Here is an 18333-nt window from a genome sequence, read left to right as displayed (position 1 = left end):
AAGACTCAATCCACATTTGTGGGCCAGCAGGGGAGCTGCTTGGTCACGGATGCTGTAGAGCGAATTCTCCCATGAGGGGGGCGGGGCTGGCCTACAGGCAGCTGGGATCATGGCCTTAGAGAGCCTGCAGCAGGCTGGAGCTCCCTGCCCTAGACGAGCCCGCCTACCCTGGGCGGGAGGTGGAGGAGCCCTGGTTACGAGTCCTGTCCTGTGGGCCCCCACCCCCTGCTTAATTAACGCCTGGAGCGGCCGTCTGCTTCTTTGCTCCATCTCATCTCCGACATTTTTCATGTCTAATCCACCGAGGAGATCTCCTGAAGGCTTTGAAGTCTCCGGGCGCACGAATAAAGATGTCACCCTGGCACACGCAGCGCTTCTTAATGAGGACGGGTTTGATGTGGAAGCTGTGGGCCTGGAGGCAAGTAGCTTTCCTTCCTACCCCTCTTCTGCACGAGGGCGGCCAGGCCTGCCTGCAGCAGGCGGGCAGGGGTGGAGAGCCCAGGTTTGAAGCACAGCAGGCTAAGTGGGGTCTGGTCCCAGCAGGTCCCGGGAGAAAAGGGAGGTAGACAGCACTCCGGATATCTCTCTTCATCCCTTTGGGTCAGGGACCCCCAAGGCCAATGCCCAAACTCAGAGACCCAGCTTAGTCAGGGAGAGTTGGCTGCAGAGGGAGTGCATGTCAGGGAAAGATGCCGAGAATATGGGGTACTCCAGAGAAAAGGGGCTGCAGATGGAGCCTGGGGGTGAGATGGTGCTTTGGGGGACACAGGGGAGGAAAGGGACCCTGGGGGAGGGGACCAGGCAGGAGATGGAGCCTGGGTGGGTGCAGGGAGGAGATGGAGCCTTGGGGGGTCGGTGCAGGGAAGAGGTGGAGCCTAAGGGAGGGACTAGGGAGGAGATGCAGGATCCTGGGTTGAGGCAGCGGAGGGGAGAGCTTCTGGAAAATGCCTCCCCCCACCACCTTTCCAAAACAGTGGGTAAGAGGAGCACAGACTCAGGCAGGCTTGCTGGGAAGAACCATGGCTCTGCCCCCTGGGTGAGCACCTAATCTCTCTGTGCCTCAGTTTCTTTATCTGAAAGATGGGCTGATTCTGGGCTCTACCTGATAGAACCTTGTGGGGACTAATGAAGTCACCTGTGTAAGGGACTAGACATTCCAGACACAGGACAAAGCTAACCAAGTTTGGGTCATATGCATATCTCGGAGCCTAGGCCTGCTTGGGGCTCAGAACACCCCCATCCTCCTTCCTCAGCTCAGGCTCTGTTAGCTGCACCCTAACCTTCAGTTTGCTTGGAGTGTCATGGGTATGGGAGGGGGCTCCCTAGTGTCCCTGATGAAGTCAGCCATGGGGATATTATCTATCCCCACCTGACTTTAAGCTCCTGCCCCTCAGTGGCCCTGACATCTGGGATGCTGACCATTCTTCTAGCCTAGCACTATCAGCCAGCATTTTCTGAGCACTTACTATGTGCCTGGACCCTTTGCATGGATGAGCAGTCCTCCCCTGCCAACAAGCCAGAAGGTAGGTACTGTTGTTAGCCCCATTTTACAGATGCTGCAAAGGAGGCACAGAAGGGCTAAGGAAGTTGCTAAGGTCACAGGGCAACTGGTGGGGAAGCAAATGAGGAGTCATTCTCTGATTGACTGGAGTATTAGATGGACCCTGGGATTCTAAGCCCCTTGCCTAGGATGGGCCTGTGCCAAAGCCCAGATGGCTTCATGGCTGTGCCCACTCAACCTTGGAGTACTCCTGGATTGGGGTGGTGTGGATTGCTGACCTTCACCTATGTGGAGTCCAAAGAGGCCAGCAGTGTTCAGAATGAAAAGCCCTCCTCTCCCCTGGTATCCACTGGGGGTTTCAAGGGGTCCTGGAGTCCCAGTGGAAGATCATGTCCTTGGACCAGCATAGAGCCCAGAGGGCAGAATCTAGCCCCAGGCCTGGCAAGGGACAGCAACCTGCAGCCCTGCATACATGGGGTGTAGGTCTATCCTTTGCTCTGGGCCAGTGCTTGATGCTTAGAGGGTCCCCAGCACTGCAACGTAATGACCTATCCTGTTTTTGTCATCACTTCCCTTTAACCTCCTCCAAATCCTCTAAGAGAGATATTCCTGTACCCAGTTCTATTGAGAAAGATCAGAGAGCTTAGGTGACTGGTTTGAGGCTGCATAGCATTGGTCTCCTTCCCTTCCTTGTCTCAGCCCCATTTCCCTACTGGTGCTACCTAGATCCACTTCTTAAATAAAGGACGTGAACTTGACCCTTGTCTCAGGATCGGCCCCACCCAAGAGAGACCCGGTCCGTGTCTTCATGAAGGCAGCTGACATTGCAATGGCCGTGGGATGTTGGCTTAACAGAATGCTAACCTTGGTCTTCCAGGGGACCTGATCATTCTTGTCCAGCCCGGCTGGGGCTGAGCTCAGATACCCCAGAACTCTGCATGCAGTCTGTGTGATGGAATGGCACTTTGGAAGTAATTGCTGAGCACCTGCCGTGTGCTGGGGCCTCACCCCCTTGTTTGGTAGGTGTGGTGCCACTAAAGGGTGCTGCCCTCTCTGATGACCACAGAACCATCTGGGAGGATGGGGGTGACTCTTGGGGAGAGCTGGGGCCTGCAGGGGCCCCTGGAGTTGATGCCCACTGGCATCAAAGCAATTCCAACACGCTCCTGGAAGAGCCCCACAAACCACTAGACTCAAGGAAAAGCCAAGAGGATTAGAGCTGAGGAAACGGGGGCAGAGGACATCCACCCTATACCATGCACCTGTCTCTGCAGAAGTGCTGGAAGGCTCTTTTCCCTGTGGCCGCCTGGAACGGAGCTCTGCCCCAGCCCCCTCAGGTGGAGATACTCCTCAGAAATAGCTGCCCCCACCCCCTTCCTCATCTGGAGAAATCCTCCCTGAGTCCAGCTCCCTCAGCTCATGGCCCTGTGCCTGCACCTCCATAGCTCCTGGAGAATGCAGGACGGAGCCTGGGCTATTTACTGCATGTGGCTCTCAGACCCCACGCCTTGGCTCCCACTGACCTGCAGGCTTCTGCCTTGTTCCCTCTCTCAGGTCTGGCAAACTCTCTGGCACCCGTTCAGTTCTGCTCCTCTGCACCTCCAAGCCATGTCCCTTCCGGCCACACCTCCCCTTTCCTGCCCATCCAGCTCCTTGCTCTGACCTTTCGGAGAGGCTTATGGAATTGAGCCTGGCATGCTGGCCTCCCTGATTTCGCCTCTGACCACCCACTCTTTCCAAGCTCCTCTTTCTCCCTGCTTTATGTCCCTGATACTGAATCACTTAGAATTTCCAGAATGTGTCTCCTTGCCTTCTGCCATCCTGTCTTGGCACACACTTTTGGCCCTTCAGGGAGATGCACTTAGTGACCCAGAGGCCACTTTAGCGTTTCTAGTCTCAGGGATGCCAATGTTCGGAAAGGGCTGTCCCTCTTCTGTTACTCAACGCTGCCCTGACTGAGCCCCAGGCTGATCCCTGAATGTGGGGCAGAGATACTCTCCCTTCACCAGTGAAGCCCCCTCTCGAGAGCTAATCCTCCACATGCCTTAGGGATGACTCCGAATTCTGTTGGGTGCACAGAGTGAGACGGGAAGGAAAGGCCCACAGCCCACACAGGCTTGGGGACCGGTCAGAGCAGGGAGCCAAGGTTTCTGACTGTCCGCAGCGTCTCTGAAGACACCCGGGGATGATCCATTAAGGGTCCCCAGGTATATGGGAAAGGCTGAGCAGTTGGTTGGGGGCAGATAAAATGCGGGGAGGAGCTTCTGATGGCAAAGTGGCCTCAAGTTCAAAGATATGGGCAACAAAGGGAAAATCCTGATTCTAAGAAAAGAACTTGGAGTGGATTAAGATGGCTGGGCTACTTTTGCAAAGGCAAAAAACCTAAACCACCCCCCCCAAAAACCAACAAAATCCAGAACACCCCATACACAGATGCTGTGAGAGGCAGCATAGCATTGTGGTTGAGAGCAGGAACTTTGGAGCAAGACTACATAGGCTCAAGTCCTGGCCTTGCCCCTTATTTGCTGTGACCTTACCTAGGTCACCTACCCTCTCTGTGCCATGGTTTCTTCTAAACTGCAAAATGGAAATAATGGTAATGTCTATCTCGTGGTTGGTTCATGTGAGGGATTAAGTGAGTTAATCCCTATTCTAAACACTTGTTTAGGAGACTGCTGTGGTGAGTATTTTATTATCAACTAGGGAATGGATGGATAAAATATGGTCCATTCATACTACAGAATACTATACAACATTTAAACAGAGTGAACCAGATCTATATGCATCCATAGAGATAGATATTTACAGTTCGGGTGAAAAAGAATGTTGCAAATTAATATATACTTCCCACTAGATGTCTTACTTCTCTGGGAACGTATATATTACATGTAAATTAATGGGAACTGATTAAATTAATGTATATGTTAATTAAGAGGAAGAGGTCTGGAAAGATGTGAAATGTGCCGGCATTTGTGGTGGTCTGGGGGAGGTGAAGATGACATCTGTGGTGGAGCCTGGGGGAAGGATTTGCAATGGGGGATAGTGGGCATGCAGGACTCCACCTTCTCGGCAGTGTTCATTTAAAAAAATATTTTATTTATTTGAGAGAGAGAGAGAATGAGAAAGAGAGAGAGGGCATGAGCAGGGGCAGAGGGAGAAGCAGACTCCCCACTGAGCAGGGAGCCTGATGCGGGGCTTGATGCGGGGCTCGATCCCGGGACTCCAAGATCATGACCTGTGCCAAAGGCAGATGCTTAACTAACTGAGCCACTCAGGCGCCCCTTTCTCTGTAGTGTTCAAAAGGAGAGTACAATTACTTGTGTAATGACAACTGAATTTATGGTAAGAAATTGTCGTGACCACTGGAGAAGGGTATGAGGGCATGGTCCTGCCTGGGGCTGTGGGTCGGGGGCAGGATGGCCTGGTGCAGCAGGGAATGCACCAGAATCTCTGTGAAGAAATACCCAGTTTGAAAAAGCATTCCTGGGGCACCTGGGTGGCTCAGTCGTTAAGCGTCTGCCTTCGGCTCAGGTCATGATCCCAGGGTCCTGGGATCGAGTCCCACATCGGGCTCCCTGCTCGGCAGGAAGCCTGCTTCTCCCTCTCCCACTCCCCCTGCTTGTGTTCCTGCTCTCGCTATCTCTCTCTCTGTCAAATAAATAAATAAAAATCTTAAAAAAAAAAAAAAAAGAAAAAGCATTCCTGTATTATAGAATACTGTAATATTTAGAAAAAGAAAGGAAATCAGTTGCTTTTCTTGTAATGGAAGCAATAGGAAATACAGCTATACAAAACCCTCTGGGCAGTGGGGCTTAGATTTGAAAAGACAGAGCAGTGCCTGGGTGACTCAGTTGGTTAAGCATCCAAGTCTTGGTTTTGACTCAGGTCATGATCTCAGGGTTGTGAGAGCGAGCCCCGCACCCGGCTCTGTGCTCATCGGGGAGTCCACTTGGGATTCTCTCTTCCTCTCCCTCTTCCCCCCTACCCTGCTTGCCCGAGTGCATGCTCTCTTTCTTTCTCTCCCTCAAATAAATAAATCTTTAAAAAAAAAAGAGAGAGAGAGAAAGAGAGAAAAGCAGCCGGGGGCCGGGGGCCAGCTTTGTCGTGGCATGCAGTGTGTCCCTCTGACTCTCATGCTGTTTCTGTGGAGTGGGGTCACCCCACTTGGTGCCACAGACACCCATGCATTGAGTGGGGAGTGAGTTGCCCAGGTCACACAGCAAGAGGTAGGCAGGACAGGGACTCACATCCCCGTCTGTGCTAGGCATTTCCACTGCACCGCCGTCTCTGTGCAGGGGAAGGCCAGCGGCTTGGGTGTTCGGCACCAGGAGTCCATCCCCTTCCCTGACACTAGCCTCCTTCTATTATTATTCGCAATAATAAGCAGACCTCCACTTTACCGAACACTTACGTGTGCAAGGAACCTTATGAGCTCCATCTCACAAATCTTGTAATAACGCCATAAGGCAGGCCGTGGTAGATTGATTACCAAGGTGGGTCCAATCTCTCATCCCTCCCTGTATCCATGCCCTTTGCCGATGCGATGCAGGCCCTCCCATCAAGGGGTGCAGTCCATTTCTCCACCCTGGACTCCGGGCTGTCCTGGGACCTGCTTTGGCTGGTAGAATGTGGCCAGAAGTGACGGTGTTCTCATTCTCAGCCTGGGTCTCCAGAGGCCCTGTACATTTCCACTGTGGCTCTTGGAGCTGTCCAGCTGCCATGTGACCAAGCCCAGGCTCCCCTGCTGGAGGACCAGGGGCATGTGGCCCAGTCACCTGTTGCCCCAGCTGACAGCCATGTCACCAGGCATGTGAGTGAGTCACAGCTTTAGCTGAGCTACCGGCTTACTGCCAAAGCATGAGCAATAAATGGTGGCTTTTTAAAAGCCTCTGTGTTTCGGAGTATTTGTTAGGCAGTACTATTTGTGATAACGCACACTGATGCAGTGTGGCTCAGCCCCCTTTGGCTGATAAAGAAGTTGGTCTCAGAGAGGTTGGGATGCCCTGAGTTTGAACCCCAGCCTGGATGACCACACTGAACAGCTGATTTGCCTGGGGATAGGGAAGATTTCTCCCTTTGTGTCTGTTTCATCTTCAGCATATTAAAGCACTTTCTATTTCCTGCCCTGCCTATTTCTCCTGTTGTATTTCGAGGCTCCAAGGACAATTCACATGTAAAGATGCTCTGGGAAACCCCATCAACCCCCTGCCCCTGCCTCGAATTTCCATCTTGGGCAAGAGCTCCTGCTTGATTTGGTTCTGCAGGTCAGGCTGGCCCTAGGGAATCAAGTTGGCGGGAATACGGGACTTTACTGAGTAATTATAGGATTAGGCATCCCCCTCGAAATTAAATGCTACCTCTTTACCTTCCAGAGAAGAATCCCACCCCCCACCCGCTACCATGTAATTATCTGGTGAATTATTCTACGGAGGTCTCATGGTAATTATGCGAGGAGTCAGAAGCCAGCAGTTCTTCCAGTCATTACAACTGAGGAATTAGCTTTCATTGTGTAAGCCTGCCTGCTGCCCAGCCAGCGTCGGTGCCAGAGCACGCAGTTCTCCAGCGCACGGCCGGAGGCTCCCTGCACTTTCCTTCCCAACCGCCCAAGGACAGGCTCCGTGCAGGAGAGGGGAAACCCCGTTCACAGCCCCGAGCCCTCCAGGTGGAAGGGTACCTTGAGCATCCAGAATCACAGGCTCACCTGTCACCAAGAGACAGCAGGGTGTTAAGAGCACAGAGCTTGGGGTCACGCTGCCTGGGTCTAGCCACTCACTCTGCTTTCTGCCTCAGTTTTCTCATCTGTAATATGGGGTAGTTGTCAGGATTAAATAAACAAATAGACATGAGAGTCTTGCAAGAACATCTGGTATGGAGTGGGTCCGAGGAGGGGTTTGCTTCTAAGATGATGATGTGTGGGGCCAGAGGCTAGATCCCTGAAATGCTCAGCGAGAGGCAGAGAAGTGTGTCCAGGGCAGGTCAGGGCCAGGAGGGGTGGTACCCAGAGCGAGGTGACAAATGGGGCAAGAAGAGGATTTGAGGCTAGAAATGCTAGAGGTGGGCTTATGCCTGGAGCCAGCCTGTCACTTTCTCCCAGTGGATGTCTGGCTCATTCGGACCAAGAGGGACAGGATTCTCCCATTTCCCAGCAGAACCTACGGCCGAGACCCCAAATGCCCAGAACCCAGCCCCACTGAGAAGGTCGGCAGTGCTTGATTCACAGTGGTGGCAGCTGTGTCTCAAGCAGGAAGCCAGTCCTCGAAGGCAAGGAGCTGGAGAAGGGGAAGAACAGAGGAGAGTCTGGAATGTGGGTAGAGAGCAGGGCAGATGCACTCTGCTCCATTTGCCTGTGTCTGGCACATTCTGTAACAGTCCCAGCTCCCTTGCTAATTTGCTGGTGGCCTTGGGCAACTTGCTTTGCCTCTCTGAGCTCTGGGGCAAAGAGCTGTATAACAGCTGCACCCACCTCTGATGGCTGTTGAGAGCATTCAGGCCACTGACGTGCGTAACGGGCACACAGAGAAAGTGCTCAGCCAATGCTGTGTAAAAACAAAATGAGCCAGACATCTCCTCTCTCCATGGCCTTGAGATATGACTCATTTCCTCTCCGTCTCAGCTGAGACCAGCTGGGGCACCCCCATTTCCCAAATCCTTGGCCATGGAGGAGTGGCTGCCTCAAGCTTCACAGGACCAGGGCTAGCAAAGCCCGGCTGTGGAGTGGACTCCAAGAACCTGGTTTCTCTTCATCCTTTGGCACCCCTCCACACACACACACACACTCACACACACACACACACACACTCACACACACACACAATGAATGTCTCTGGTGGTGGGGACCTCACCTTGTGATAGATAGCCTGGTGCACAACTGGGCAACTCCAGCCACCAGATTTGGTCCCAAAATGTGCTTTCGAACAAGGAGTGACAAAAGCCTGTTGGTCATCTAAGACCAGGTTCTTTCCCAAGCCTGGGGATCCTCCAAGCAGGCTGTAAGTGACACTCAAAAACCTCAGAGGTTTTGTCTGGCTGTGTTTCTGACTGGTGTTGTCCTCTGGCTCCTGCCAATATGCGGTTCACATCTCTTCCTTCACACACACTGCCCTTTCTGCCTTGGGGCCCTGTGCCTGCCTGGTGAGCTCTTGCACATCCTTCTTGGAGCACTGATGGCTCTGGCTGGTCTGTCTACTCCTCTGCCAGGCTCTCCCCAGTCTGCCAGCATGGCTTTGTGTCTCAGCCTCTTCCAGCGGCTGCCCCCTCCCCCTCTATCTCCTCACCTGTCAATCTTGTTCCTCTGCTCTCCTCCGGAGCAGGGACTCCTTCTGAGCTCGCCAGCCCGTGGTCCGAGAATGGCAGTCTGAGGTTCCCCGCTGAGCCTTGTTCCTTTTCAACTCACTCTCCCCTCCATCGCTTCATCATTCTAGTCAGGCCGAGACATGGACTGAATGAAGCAGGGCTCAATTTGAGCCTGGTACAAAGAGTATTTTGATGTTTTCATTTCTTTCTAGTTCAATACTTCCAGAACACACATAGATTTGGCACCGCTTCCAACAGGCTCTCTAACTACTTTTTAAAACTTTGTGCTGGCTAAAAAGTGTATATGAGGTGGGGTGTGATTGATGGGAGGACCCTGGGGTGGGGATGCAGCTCTGCCCAAGGGACTGGCTTATTCTAGCCCTCAGATTCCTCTTCTTCCCCCTCTGCCCTGAGGTATTCCCCACTCAGACAAACCAGCTAAGTTTTCATGCCTTGAGAGTCCTGGCCAGGACAGAGCTCAGAGCCACCAGAGAACAAAGAAGCAAACCCAGAGACCCTTGGCCAAGCCGCAGGAGGCTGGCCGAGGAGCTCTCTGTGGTGCTGAAAGGGGCTCAAACAAGACTCCCCCTCAGGCTGCCACCCCCCGCCCCAATATGTGGAGCAAGCAAATCCTAGCCTATGTGAAGTACTAATAGTCACTCGTTTATCCAGCACACATTGACTGAGCTCCTAACACAAGCTTTGTTTGTGCTAAGTACTTGGGACCCATCTTCAAAAGAGTAAACTAAGGCCCCCACCTGCAAGGAGCTCATAGGCTGGTAATGATGTTCAGCAACCCTAGAAGAGCATGAGATGTGGGGCGCCTGGGTGGCTTAGATGGTTAAGCGTCTGCCTTCGGCTCAGATCATGATCCCAGGGTCCTGGGATCGAGTCCTGCATCGGGCTCCCTGCTCCTTGGGAGCCTGCTTCTCCCTCTGCTTCTCTCTCTCTCTCTCATGGATAAATAAATAAAATCTTAAAAAAAAAAAGAGCATGAGATGTGCTATGATTGAGGAATGACTGGGCTATGGGAAAGAACATCAAAAGAATGTCTAGCCCAGATTTGGGGGGTCTGAGAAGTCTTCCTGGAGGAAGCAATATGTCAGTTGAGATCTAGTGGTGATCAGGATTTAGCCAAGTGAAGACAGAAACTAAAGGGAGTTCCATACAGAGGGAACAGCGTGTTCAAAGGCATAAGAGAGGGTGCAGTGGTTAAGGAGCTTTGGCTACGGGACCACTTTCACCACTAACTAGTTGTGCGACCTTAGGCAAATTACTTACATTTCTGTGTTTCAGCTTTCCATTCTACAAAATATAATACAACCAAAAATATTATACGCTTTTACAGGGCTGTTGTGAGGATTAAATGCTTTTAATAAATGCTGAGTGCTCAGAACTGTGACTGGAATATAGCAAATAGCAACAAAGTTTGTGCTGAATGGTGTGAAGGTGAGGTGAGGGAAATACAGTGGTTGGGAGCATGGGCTACTTGGCAGTGGGCAGGGGAGCAGTGAGATTTGAGTCTGCAGCGGTGACAAGGCCAGCCGAGTAGGAGCTTGGGAGCCATTCTGGGGGCTGGGCTTCGCTCTCAGAGCAATGGGGACCATGAGAGGGTTAGCTGTGTGGAGAACGGGCTGGGTGGGAGAACCCAAAATTAAACCTAGTGTGTGTGTTTCAGGGGACCTGGGGGGCAGGTGGGGAGATGTCCCTGTCATCCAGACAGGAGCAGACATGTGGGGTGAAGAGCAGGTACGGGCTGAGGCCACCCCCACATGTCCAGCTTTGGTGATGGGCGGATGACGGGGACATGCATCATAACTGCGGTCATACATCTTCTGAAAGGCAGTCTGGATTTTTTATATCCTTTTTTTCTTGGTTCTCCTTCCCCCACAAAAGGTTTTCCAGAAGAAAACCCATGTTAACAGCCCAGTATGTAGCCTTCTGTATTTTTTTCTGTGTTAATAAAATCCTATACAGACATATATAGCTGTGTATGTATGCGCTCACAGAGTATCTTGGCCATTGTTTTATAAAAATGGGATCGTATGATGCATACTCATCTTCAAATTGCTTTTCTCATTCAACAATACTGTATAGAAATCCCTTTACGTCTATTGGTGGAGAGTTAATTAAACTTTGTATAGGTTGTCTAAGATTCCGTGGCTGTATCAGGGTGCCACTGCGTGCCCGCCCCTCTCACCCACTGTCTCACCCACCTCCCGGTTTCTGCCCCAGTCCTCGGGCTTCACCAAGTCCCGGAACACGACATGCTGTTTCACACCTCCACGCCTCGGTGCAGCCTGTTCCCTTCGCCCAGTCTGATTCACACGGCTAACTCCTACTCACATCCTCGAGATCCATCTGCAGCCTGTTCACCAGGAGAGCAGGCCAGCGGGGCTGGGGTTGGAGGGTGGGGAGCACGGAGGTCCCGGGGCCAGTGAGTGGACGGTTACTGTGGGGCCTCCTAAGCACGCAGAGTTTGGTCTTGGTCCCAGAGCTGGGGTGCTCCTGGAAGGTTTGAAGCAGAGGAATGACTTGTGTAAAGAAGCCACTTTGCTGGAGATCCTCCCTCCTGGTCCACACACCATCCATTTGCTTCTCCTCCTACAGGATGGGCCCTAGCTCCCCTCTTCCCTCTGCTTCCTGCTATGCCCTGACTGGCATTTCCCAAATGATGGGAGCTTCACTGCTGAGCCTTACAGGAAGGATCAGGCTCCTTCCTTGCTAGGAAGGAACTAGGTCATCAGCCTCCACGGTGGGAATCACTGTGAAGGCTCTAGTTTGATCCAAGTCTCAGGCACTGTCTCTGTGCTGTCTCCCTACTTACTCTCGGGGCAAGCCCTGCTGCCTTCTGTGCTTTAATCTCTGAGGGCAGCGCCCCTCCCCCGCCTTCCACTTTGGCGGCTCTGAGAGTGACCGTGACAGTGACACAGATGGAAGAGCCTCTCTCGGTTCCCAGACTCCCAGAGGCCACTGCGAGGGTCCCGGAAAGATCCCTTTTTTGGGCCCATCGCCACCGACCCTGAGGTCCTGTGGTTCATGACATCAGCAGTTCGCAGGTGAGGCTGTCCACCCAATGTGGTAATGTGAGAGGAACCGGACCAAACTTCTAGTTTTAATGGTCCTATTTTCCTTCTAAGGTTACCTGGCTTTTATGGCAAGCAGGATACTGGGTTTCTAATTATAATAGAGATATAGAGTTTCCTTTTTCCATAAATGTATTTAAGTGAAGAAAACTCTTAAGGACACAGCCACAGAAGGCCCGAGTCAGAGGGGTGGCTGAAGTCTGAGAAAGAGCACTTTAGGACGCTCCTCACTGCCGATGCCCGTGGGTGGCCTGTGGGCCAAATGCATTTTTTTCCCTTATCCTGTTTTGAAAAGATAGTGAATTGTGTGCATTCCCATAAAAATCCAAATTTTCTGGCTTTTTTTGGAAAAATCTGAAAACTGGGCAAAGCTGGGTGTGGTGGGCTCTTCCCCGGAGGGGTTCGCTGGGCGAAAGCCGTGTCCCCTCGCCAAGGCCACAAGCCAACGCAGTGCCTGGCGGCTCTGCTTACCGATTGTGTTGCTTGCCTTCCGCGTGGCCAGCTGAGTCTTGCACAGGAGAGGGGGCGTGGATGGTGGAGGCAGGGCTGTGGGCGTCCTCCTGGGGTGGGGGGACCTCACTCTGCAGCACCTCTAGGACTCAGACTGTCCCCTGCGAGAGCCGGCAGGCATCAGCGCAAGAAGCACCAAACCAGAGGCTTAGAGTTCGGTCCTAAGAGAGGCGCCGGCCGGCTGAGGTTCCCTCCTGTCCTCTAGCTGGGCCTGTTCCCCTCGAGCACAGCGAGTGGACGCCCAGGGGCGGCGGGGCTCTGGGCGCCAGGTTGGAGTGCTCTGTGCCGTCCGACCCTCTATGGACGGCAGGGGGCGCTCCCGGCCCACGGGAACGCGCTCCAGCCACAGGACAAAGGCTGGGGGGAGCGGCGGGCAGGCGGCCGGGGGCTCTGACCTGGGCCACCAGCCGAAGCGCAGGTGTGCGCAGCCCCGCGCCCGGAGCCGGCCCGCGCCCGCCCCTGCCGCGCCCCCGCCCCTGGCACCGGCTTTCTCCCTGTCTCCTCTCTCTCTGCCATTCCTTTCATCGCCTTCCCCCATTTCTCTGCGTCTCTCAGTCTCTGCCGCTCCATCTGTTTTGTACCTCATCCTCTCCACCCTGGGTCTCTCTGTGTCTTGTGCTGTCTCCAGGTCACTCTACCTACCTCATGTCTGTTGTCTTCATCTTTAACTCAGACAGGGGTGATCCTGTGTCTTTGTCTTTGTGTCCCAGAGGTCTCGGGAGGTGTTCCTGGCTTTGTGTCTCTCGTCGTTCTAGCTTCTAGAGAGGTGGCCCAGAGATCTCTTTAGCAGTGGAGGTGGGCACAGCCTCAGCCTCCTCCTCCCACTGCCTCTGTGGTGGGCATCTCCTGGAAACAAAGCCTCCGAACAGCCCTCTGGCTATCCACCGTCTTCGTGAAGGCACCAAGGCTTACTTGGGTTTCCCTCTCCCCCAACCAAGTCCCCAGAGTTGCCCAGGGACAGGGTGAGAGCAGGGGGCCTGGGCACACCCGGGGCACCCTTTGACTAGTTCTAACCCACACATTTCGGGTTGCCCGTAGCTGAAGGCAAAGGCGGTGCTGCTTGGCAATGGAAGTCATTCAGGACTCTGGGGCGGGGCCGAGGGACACGAGTCCACCTCTGCGAGGGCCTCGAGGCTCCTTCCTGCCTCCTTCCCCCTTTCTGTCCCCAGTTCTCCACCTGAATAATAAAAGTGTAGCGCTCTGTGACTTTTCCCAATTCAGATCATCTAGCTTCTAATGAAATGGACCTAAAATCCCACACTCCTGGTTACCACCTCTGAAAAGCAGGTGCTTTCCGCAGTTCTCGAGACGATGTGCTGGCGTAGGCATCAGCGTGCCCGTTTTACAGATGCGGAGCACTGAGGCCCAGACAGTTAAGGCGCTGGTGCAAGGACACCAGCTCTGCCTGATTCTCAGTCTGTCACCCGGCCCTGAGGAAGGGGAAAGGCTGCTGTATTAATGGCCAGAGGGCTCCAGACCCCAGCCCTCAGGGGAGCCCTCCACTCCTGGAGGTCATAGAAGCCCTGCGTTGCTGCCCACACCTGCAGGGCCCTGCAGGACTCCATCCCTGAGAAGTCTGCCTGGCAGTTGGGATGAAAGATGACCATGCTGTCACCCGGGGTCCCTGAAAACCAGCTGCCAAGATGAGAATGGCGAGGGATGTATGCCTGTGAAGAGTCAAGGAAGGAAGGGCTCCTGACCTCAGTGCGGGGCTGATCCTTCTGAAAGGAGGGAGTGAAGGAAGGACTGAGGCCTCAGCCTATGGCATAGCTCTGGGAAAGTCTTGCCAGCCCAGAGCTGTGGAGCAGAAAGGGCCAGGCCCTCGCACCGCCGCCGCACTCAGTTTCTGGCTTGTGAAGAACGTGGCGTCGTCCTACTGCCTTGGTGGGTCCTGAAGGCAAAGAGGCTAGAGGCTGCTGACTCACTGCTTCCCTCTGGACAGGGCCTCCCTGGAAGGGAGAGCCAAGCATGGTGTGCAGCTCCGTGGCTGGGACACTATTGCAGAAAGACCTCAGGATCTGGAGCCAGCAGACCTGACCATTCCTAGCTGGGCGAGCTCAGGCAAGTCTCTGTGGCCTCGATGACCTCATCTATAAATGATCAGATGGTTACCTTGAGGATCTGAGGTCCTGCAGCTAAAGCGTCTGGCAGAAACTTGGCAGTTGGCACATTGAAAAGGTAACTGCTTTTAGATAATTTTTCTTCCTCTGAGGCCGCCCTTCTCGGCAGAGAGCTGAGAAGACCCCAAGTGCAGCCTTGTACCTCTGTTTCCTTACCTGGAAACTGGGAGCACTAGTAGTATCCTCTTCACTGGGCTGCTGAGTGGGTCAGAATGGGATGGTGTGTGTGGAGCACTCAGCACACAGGGGCATAACTGTACCCAGTGGTGATCCCTCCCCTTCCTTCCCTTACTTATGTCTTCTAGCATTTGGTTGCTTATTATGACCCGGCACTAGTCGGGCCAGGCACACGCTCGTTTTGTCTCCTGACCATCCTTAGAAAAAGGGAGTAATAGTATACTCATTTTACAGATGGGGAGACTGAGCACAGGGAGGTCAGGTGACTTCCCCAAGGTTGTCAGCTAGGAGATGGCAGAGCTGGGATTTGAACCCGAGCTGTCAGGCTCAGCACTGTCTGGTCGAGCTAGGATTATTGCTACCAATGTTGTTGTTGTGTGGGCTTCACTGGGATCAGCGTGGCATTCTGGCTGGGGCACAGCATGTGTGTGGGCTCAGGGGCAGGGAGTCACAGGCTTCCTCTCAGGCCCCGCAAGATGTGGGCCGAGCTCTAGGCTTACCCAGGAGTACTGAGACCCTAGAGACGGTGAGGGACAGGTGCAGAGGCTCTGAAGGCTAAGGCCTTGGGACCTGATCCAGAGGGCAATGAGCAGCCAAGGAAGGATCTCAAGGTAGCAGACTGGGCCTGTGAACTTGATTCAGGCGACAGAGATGGGGAGTGTAGGCTGCAGTGTTGGTCAGCAGGGGTCCAGCAGCAGGGGGTGAGAGTAGAACTACTAAACTGCCCCTCCCCCATCTCAACCGGGGTTGCTGCTTCAAAAGGAGAAAGTGCCAGGAAGGTGGGCCCGGGAGCTCTGTGGCCTGGCAGACAGGGCAGGTGTCGGCTTCCTTTCCCCAGGAGGATGCCCTCATTGCCCGCACTTGGTGAGCCTCCTCCCTGGTGGCCACCTCCTCCTTGCTGAGTCAGTCCCCATGCATTGAGAAACCCAGCTCCTGACCCTCGGTTGGAGAGGAGGAAGGAGAAGTTGAGACACAGCAGTTCCTCTGGCCCCCTGGAGGTTCCAGTCCCAGCTTGGCTCACAGCTCTTGCTGTGTTGGGGCAGCTCCCTCCCTGCCTGGGCCCCTCTGTTGTCTGTCTCATCATTAAGATCAGTTATGTTTCCAGCATTGCTCTATGGAGCTTCTGTGGGCCAGGCACTGGGTTAGATGTGAGGATGAACGAATCAGATAGAATTCCCTGGTCTAGTGGGAAAGCCAAAAGATAAACAAGATAAGATAGTCAAATATATAAAAGATTGGAAGGTGATAGCCACTAAGAAGGAAGTCTAAAGCAGGGGGAGAGTAGGAAGTGGCAGGGGGTGCTGGGATTTCAGACAGCGGTAAGGGCAGGCCTCACTGAGGAGATGACACTTGAGCAAACACTTGGAAGGACACTTGAGCAAACACTTCCCTCGAAGGCAGGAGCTGTGTGAGTATCTGAGGGGAAAGCATTCCAGGCAGAGATATCACATGTGCAAAGGTCCTGAGGCAGAAGTGTTTCTGGCATTTCCGGGAACAGCAAGGAGACCACTGGCACTGGAGCAGAGCAAGGAAGGGAAGAGGAGGAGGCGATGGGGGTCAGATCATATGGGGCCTTCTGATTAAGACATAGGATGACCTTGGCTTTCATTCAGAATGACATGAGGACTAGTAGGGTTTTTCATAGATGAATGGTGCTCTGACTTACATTCTAAAAGGATCATTGTGGCTACTGCGTTGGCAGTTGACTACAGAGGGGTCAATGGCAGAATTGGGGATAGCAGTCACGAGGCTGTTAGCAGTAATGCAGGCAAGAAAGGAGGAGGGCTTGGTCCAGGGAGGTAGCAGTGGAGGTGGGCACGGGGGCCAAATTCTGGATAAAAAGAGTTCGTTGAACCATTAAACTTGAAGATTCAGTTCCTCACTGAGCCTTGTTCACTTTTCTTCCTATTTGGAAGATTCCTGTGTGGTTGAACCAAAATTTCCGTTCTTACTCATTCACTCACTCACTTGCTGGTCTGGCACATCACCTTGTTTTCCCCTCTTCATCCTAAGTGTTAATTGTTCATCTCTCCCACTAGAACATCAGCTCTGGGAAGGCTTGGCCCTTGTCAAGATTGTTCACAGCTATGTCCCTAGAGCCTAGACTCAAGTCCTGTTTGTTGAATGATTGTAACTACCCAGAGCCCACCTCTGCTCATGTAGAGATATAACGTGGCCCCTGACCTCTAGGTGCTCCCAGCTGAGCGGGAAACTGGATGTGGTCTGGCCATGTCGTCAGAGCTGGGATGGAGAAGACATAGGGTTTTGCCTGGGAGCGGGAGAGGATGTGGGCAAGACTCTCATCTTTTTGAGCCAGCAGGAAAGAATCCCTCCAGGGCTGCCAAGTCAAGAGATGCACACGAATGAAGCAGCTGGCTGTGAGCACGCGTGGAGCAGTGGGCACGGGACCCACGGGGGCTCAGGCCCTGTCCTGAGTGCCTTCAAATTACATTTGAAAAACAGCATGTGAAGGTCTGCAAACATGTATGTGGCTGAGCAAGGCCCTTGAGCCCCTGTTTTGTGCTTGCTGGTCTAAGCCTCTGCTGCCTTTTTGGTGTGGAGAGCTGCCTTGGGCTGGGACATGGCAGGCACACGTTCACGCATCAGCCCCCCAAACCCACTCTGCTTGATCAATACTGTGAATCACACTGGCCAGATGCAGGATTAGAAACACTGAGAGGTTGAAACAGCTCACCGAGTTTGCCCAGCAAAGAAGGAATTTTTTTTTTTTTAAAGATTTTATTTATTTATTTGACAGAGAGAGACACAGCGAGAGAGGGAACACAAGCAGGGAGAGTGGGAGAGGGAGAAGCAGGCTTCCCGCCAAGCAGGGAGCCCGATGCGGGGCTCGATCCCAGGACCCGGGGATCATGACCTGAGCTGAAGGCAGACGCTTAACGACTGAGCCACCCAGGCGCCCCGCAAAGAAGGAATTTGAACTGATAGCTGTCTGCATTCATAAATAATGCTCTGTCCACGTAGAGTGGCACCCACACATTGCCCCGTGGCTTCCCTCCAAGCAGCCCTTCTTCATCAAGAGGCTGCGGAGGCACGTTAGGCCAGGGCTGGAGCCCATGCAAGCCGCCCTGCCTGCCCAACCGGGCTCTCTCCCCACCTCTGGCCCATGGACGGCAGTCTTGGTTGCCGGCAAAGGCCCTTGGCACCTGTGTCTCACAGCTCAGCTGCCGCAGATGGCTGCTCAGTGGGTCTGTGCCCACTGTCCTGGTTACCGAGGCACAGATCTCCAGCCTCAGAGGAGGGTCTCTGCAGGCCCCTTGTCCAGCACAAGGACCCCTGGCAGGCAGCACTTGCAAACACAGCAGCCCTGCAGGGCGGGCAGCACCCCAGATGGCCTGAGTGCTGATATGTGGAAGGAATGCACCGCTTTTGTTTCCCCCGGATCAACCAGCTGCTGCATGGAGGCCACTGGAGCCTGCAGGCATCAGTCAGCCTTGGATCTGCCTCCGAGGCTTGGGCAACCTTCAGCGCGAGTCACTTAACCTCTCTGGGCTTCAGTGTCCTCATCCGTGAAATGAGGAAGGGGTCTGGCTGCACAAGCTCTGAGATGAGCCTCTGGCTCTGACTTTCTGACACCATCCCTGCCCTTATGCTGGTTTCATTGGTCCTCTTGTGTGTGTGTGTGTGT

The sequence above is a fragment of the Neomonachus schauinslandi genome, chromosome 1 (genome assembly GCF_002201575.2).
Source record: "Neomonachus schauinslandi chromosome 1, ASM220157v2, whole genome shotgun sequence".
NCBI lineage: Eukaryota > Metazoa > Chordata > Mammalia > Carnivora > Phocidae > Neomonachus > Neomonachus schauinslandi.
Note: the sequence above shows the minus strand (reverse complement) of the source record.